The 6000-nt window shown below is 50.1% G+C and overlaps 1 protein-coding gene across 5 annotated transcripts in view; it reads right to left on the bottom strand.

Moving 5' to 3' along the window:
* The window catches only part of DYNC1I1 (dynein cytoplasmic 1 intermediate chain 1), a 184452-nt gene extending 179403 nt beyond the window's left edge, over window positions 1-5049 (bottom strand). For 2 of the 5 annotated variants that reach the window (XM_063411930.1, XM_063411951.1), the window contains exon 1: window positions 4750-5048. The gene's annotated coding sequence lies outside the window, so the exon portion shown is untranslated. Of the gene's footprint in view, window positions 1-4749 lie in introns of all 5 variants that reach the window. The other 3 variants (XM_063411945.1, XM_063411921.1, XM_063411939.1) reach the window with 2 other exon arrangements.
* Window positions 5050-6000: the final 951 nt, after the last annotated feature.

Raw genomic sequence — 6000 nt, forward strand, 5'->3', positions numbered from 1 at the left:
AACATAGCATAGCTTTTTCTGTCAAATTCAGCCTGAAAATATTAGAATCAAGGAAGGCTTGATACAAAGTGATATAAATAGATAAGAAATATATCCTCTATTTTACTTACTTATATTTAATCATACTAGGCAGTTCTGTGTCTTTGCCTTACTCTAAGTCCCCATTGTTTGAACACAGAACACTCTGCATCTTTCTGCTGGGCTGAAGTGAAAAATTAATAACTGAGGAGCAGGATTTGGAATTATTTTTACCATATCACAGATGGAGGGAGAAAAGAACAAGGAACTAATATAATTTCTCTTCTAGGGAGAGAAAACAAAGGGGAAGGGAAGGCCAGCAAGGAGGGAACATGATGTTAAGATAAGTATTGAGAAAAAGAGAAAAGAGTAAGCCTCAAAGAATGATAGCAAGAGGGGAAAGAAATGTGAGGAAAATATATCACTGTAAACAAAAACTTAGGTCCTTAAAAGATTCCTTCTGTAATCGTTTTCTGCTGAGTGGCAATAAATGAGTCTTCTCCTTTAATCAAATTATTGATTAATTATTCTAGGGCCAAGCAGAGACAGTCAGTAAGCACATGGGGAACACACAGGGGGAACTGCACTGCTCCAGAAGGGCTCCCAGGAGGTCTGCTCCTCAGGTTGACATAACTTGTCTCTCCAGATTAACTGACTTGCATGGCAGCAGTGTTAAATATAAAACATGTACTTTTAGTCTAAGATTAAGAGCCAAGAATCACAGGAGACATCTAAGCAGCTATTATTCATCAGGTAACACAGGTACCTGCACACAGGTCAATGCAGCAGTTAGGCAGGGACTCATACAAACTCTGTTAAGTCAGTGCAAAACTCTCACTTCCTTCAATAGGATTTGGAGAAGTATCACAGCTTTCAAACAATGAGGGCAGCTGACTTCTGCCATCATTCCATAGGTTCTGTTCACCACCAGAGAAGTGAGAGAGAAACTCCCATTACTGTCAGCAGTGATGGGGCTGAGATCTCTGTCCTTAAACTTGAGCATGGAGTTACAGTGTGCTGCCCACAAAAGGCTTCAAGGGACAGACACTTCTGCTCCGTGCCTTCTCCATGCTGCACTGCACTCCCAGATACTCATCAGAATGCTTTTGCCTCAAAAGGTACAACAAAAAGTGCTGAAGAAGCACAGTAAAAAAAGAAGGAGTATAGTTTTAAGCTCAGGAGGAGCTGGTACATCACCTGTCACAGATTATCAGAGGCATCTTGTATCTGTAAGATCTAGTGGCTCACACATTAGTCTGCTTCACAGTTTCCTGCAGCTCCTGCCATCTGCCTGGAAGTAGCCATTTTTCCAGAAAAGTTGGCAAGATGATGCCATGTAAAATGAACAGTATTGGGGGAGCAAGCTCATGTATACTGTCTCATTTTGAGGCTTGCAGATGGCCAAGTGAACAACAGCTCCCAATGTCATCTCTAACGAAGGAGAGCTAGCAGACTTTTAGATGGATTATTACCAAGTAGCAAAGGGACATATTGCATCGATCTGAGATTTAGACTGTCATGGTCTCTGTTTAGCAAATTACCATTTCTGCCTGCTTACAAACAGCAGAGGGGAAGACCATTCAAGCCCTCATCTGAAAAGCAAGCACCCATATGGACTCATGTGGTGTGAGTGTGTACTCACCTGCAGGACTTCTGTTGCTCTGACAAACAGAATAAAGCTACACTGGCAAAAGCACAGTTTGACTAACACAGGTTGCATCTGTACTAAGGGCATTTTGCCATCATATTCCATCAGTATTTTGGCTGGAAGATATCCCTTTTAAACACAGTTTACATCTAGAGTCATTATTGTTTGTTTCATTTAGGGTTTCTAAAATAAAAATCTGTGACAGATGAGTATTGCAGTGAGAGGTCATTAGGTCTGACTATGGCTGCAGAAAGCAGAGACTGTATCTCTGCAGACATGAATTACCCCATGTGCCTCAGAAAGGAGCTCAGTGTCACCTCCCACCAACTTCTCTGAAAATTAAAGCCCGTGGAAAGGACAAGGAGGATCATTCTGTTAACATCCCACCAACCACCTCCAAGCTGCAAGTCATTTTGGCTCTAGGTGTTGGTAACTCTGAAAGATTCCTAATTACTACTTCTGCTGCTGGTCAAACCAAGCCAAAGGAGCTCAACAGGGCACTCAAGGCATAACCCTGGTTAATAAGCCTGAGTAGTCCTAGAGAATGACCACAAATATGGTTAAAATCTCTGTGAGAAGTTAAATTTGAGGAGCTGAAAGATATCACAGGATTAACTGATTCACTACCAGGAGTAAATGAAGCTTTCAAAAACAATACTGCCTTTCTATACTCTTATGTTTTTCTATTTCAATCCCTTATCTTTTTCCCTTCCAGCCCATTTCACATCACTGTCCAATATCCTGCAGTGGTAGTACCTCTAACACAGCCTGTTAGATAGAGAAACCAGCTCTATCTAGTATTTGCTCTCTCTCTTCTTGCAGGCTGGAAAACAGAGGGCAGCAAGGAATGCTTTTGAAACTTGTCTTACAAAAGAAAAGAAGACCAAGGAACTGAATCTGTTAATTTATTTGAAAATAAGGCAGGTAAGTTCTTGTTGCATTGTTTAGAATACCTACACTGAAGACGGCTGCTAAAGCAAGCTAAAGCTTTTATCTGTGGGAGGCATAACAGGAACCAGAAACCTGAAGTTGGAAAAATACACTGGAAAACAAACATATTTCAATAATGAAAAAAAAATAGCCATTGAAAGGCACCACAGAGGAGGGCAGCTCGCTGCCCTTCCTTCAATAGAAAGCGCTGGAAGGTCAGCTTCTTAATTTAAGATCTGCAGGGTACAAAAGAATATTTCCTTGCCTATTTTTTCAGTAACCAGATTTCCAAACTTCCAGTAATTACTGCATGTATAAGGTGTGGTTTATTGCTACTCCTCAGATTCCTCTCCTAAACTGTGGATAAGGCAGCACTACAGTTAGTGCATTTTTATGATAGACTAATTTTAAGCAGAGGTGCTTAGAGCTGAGAGAAATCTAACCAATCTAACTCTAAATCATCTTTTGGATCTCCATGCACCCAGCCCTCAGTAGTCTCACTTATCAAGGAAGATGATGGCAAGTCCCAATCTTCAAAATAATCTGTTCACAGAGAAGGTACAGAAGGGATAAGACATTTTATGTTTTTATGGACTATAAATAGATGATTTTGGGTAAAGAAAATAAATCAGAGGATGGGTATCACAGTGAGCACACCGATGGGAAGAAGAACTGGATGCAGCCCCAAGGTTTGTATTGAAGAAACCCATTCTTGCAGAAAAATGCTGCAGAGAAATTATAAAAGGAATTTTATCTGCCTTCACTAAATATGGAAAATGTTACTAGAGATGCCATCTCAAATGAAAATTAAAAAAAAAAAAAATCAGCATAGCAAACATGTAACCCCCTCCTTAACTTAGCAAGAACAAATCAGGCACTTTAACAAACCCCATTGGTAGTAACAGAAATTAAATTCCCTGATTGCTCTGATAAGAGCAATCCTGAGACAGGATTTCCACTGGAGACAGGCAGTCCTGAGACCTGGAATTTCCATTCTGAAACAGGTTTTGCAGTCCCATGCTTCATGATGTTTAGTGCAATTTCCAATGGAATTTAAAGTCGTCATGCAGAAGCAAAGCACTGACAAAACCCTGAATGTCAGGATAAATTTCCAGGTGCAAGTGCCAAAGTCACATGCCAATTTCATGTCAGGTCCTTCCATCTCATGCTCTCTATATTAGCAGGCTAGATTGCTTGATCTGCCAAGAATCCTTATGTTATATGCATTTATACCTCAAATCTGTACTTTCTGTCAATAGCAATATTGACAGAAAACCAAACTTTGTTCAGTCCATAAAATGGGGGCTTTGTCTAGGAAATCTGGGGCTTTATGTTCCCTGCTGACCATGGGGGATTCCCGGGATGATGTAACTGTAATAACACCCCTTTGAAAATCTATTTCACTGGACTACCAGTGAAAAAAGGCCTCTGGCTGACTCCCTCCTTCTCTCACCCTTTTAGGAAACCACCTTAAGAAGGGGGAAAGATCTATTTACTGTCCGCTGGCGTCCTGGACTTGAATAAACCCACTACCGCTCACGCTGTGCGAAGAATTACAGATAAAAAAACTTTACCACCCCCTTTTGCTTTAAGCTGTTCCGCGCTCAGGCACCCGCCGGGAGCCTGCGGCCGCCACTCGCAGCCGGGCCCGAGAGGCGCCCCAGGGACCGCAGCAGGTGCCGAGGCCGGCGAGGCTCGCTCGCCGCATCCTCCCGCAGACGAGGCGCTCGGCAGCCGGAGCGCACCCGCGGCGAGCGCCGGCCGGCTCCCGCGAGCAGCCGGGATGCCCGCTCGCCCAGCCGGGATGCCCGGTGACCCAGCCGGGATGCCCGCTCGCCCAGCCGGGATGCCCGGTGACCCAGCCGGGATGCCCGCTCGCCCAGCCGGGGATACCCGCTCGCCCAGCCGGGATGCCCGGTGACCCAGCCGGGATGCCCGCTCGCCCAGCCGGGGATGCCCGCTCGCCCAACCGGGCCGCCTGCCCAGGGAGCGCCTCCGGCGGCCGCACCAGGTTCCGCGGCCGCTGCGCATCCCGCGGAACGACTCCCGCCCCGCTCCTCCGCCGCCAGCGCCGGGCCCCAAGGGCAGCCCCCCCTCGCCCCTCCGGCACGGCCCCGCCGCGTCCCGGCCCCGCCGCCCCGCGGGTGCCTCACCTCCGCCGGCGCCCGGGAGATGCGAAGCGGCTCCCGGCGCTTGCAGCCCTCACCGAGCCCTCGCCGCCGCGGCAGCACGGGGTGCCCCGCTGGCCGAAGGGCTGCTGCCAGTAGCTGGGCGATGCCGAGCCGAGCCGAGCCGAGCCTTGCCGCCCGCCGCTGCGGCAGCACCGCCGCCGCCGGCTGAATATGCTGTCTCACGGTGGACAGGCTCCTCCCGAGAGCTGCTGCTGCCGCTTTCCTCCTCCCGCCTCCTCCCCCTCCTCCTCCTCCTCCGCCCGCGCGCCCCCGGTAGCGACAGCCCCGGTAGCGACAGCCCCGGTAGCGACACCGCCGGTAGCGACAGCCCCGGCAATGACAGCCCCGGTAGCGACACGGCCGGTGGCGACAGCCCCGCCGCCGCCCGTGGGACCGGGGCGGGGCCGCGGCGGGCGGGGGGCAGGTAGCGGCGGAGGGGCCGGCTCCGTGTCCCCGCCCGGCCCCCCAGCAACTCCGGGCTGAAGTGCGCTCGCTCGCTGGGCCCCTCCGTGCTCCCCTCGCTGTCAGCCCCACAGCAGGAGCAGCCGAGCCGGCGGCTGCCCGGCTGTCAGCACAACAGCGGCTCCACCGTCAGCCCCACGGCATCCACCGCCACCTCCACAGCATCCCTGACAGCAGCACATGGCAGCAGCCGTCATCCCACGACAGCCGGGGCAGCATCCCCACCACCACCCTCACGGCAGCAGCTGGCGGCCCACAGCGGCTTGGCCAGCACCCTCTGAGCTGCCTTGGCTGTCCCCCTCAGGCCAGCCTCACCGTCACCCCCAGGCAGCCTGGCCATCAGCCCCGGAGCAGCCTGGTGAACTGTCACGGCACCAGGCTCCTGCTTAGCCCTGTCCCTTTCTGGAAGAACAGAGAGAGATCCAGAACAGATGAACGAAACCAAGCTTTCATGATTAAATAAGGACAAGACTGCCCAAAGGCAGAGGTTTTGTTTTGTCCCTGTTTCCTCACACTATTCCTGGGGACAGGTACCAGGCAGGAGGGCCAGAATTCTAGCACTGCCCCTGCTTCTCTCCACGCACTGACATATCCATCTCCGGGGGGAGGGATGCCGAGCAGAGCTGTTGGGGATAGTCCCTGTTCCTGCAAAACAGCACCCGCCTCCAGTGGAGATAACCCAGCTTCCCTCTCCCTTATTGCACACAGGTATGTTGCCCCACACACGAGGAAAACATGTACCCTTTGGCACCACGGTTCTTTAAAAACGTG

Source organism: Prinia subflava, chromosome 1, assembly GCF_021018805.1.
Source record: "Prinia subflava isolate CZ2003 ecotype Zambia chromosome 1, Cam_Psub_1.2, whole genome shotgun sequence".
Lineage (NCBI taxonomy): Eukaryota > Metazoa > Chordata > Aves > Passeriformes > Cisticolidae > Prinia > Prinia subflava.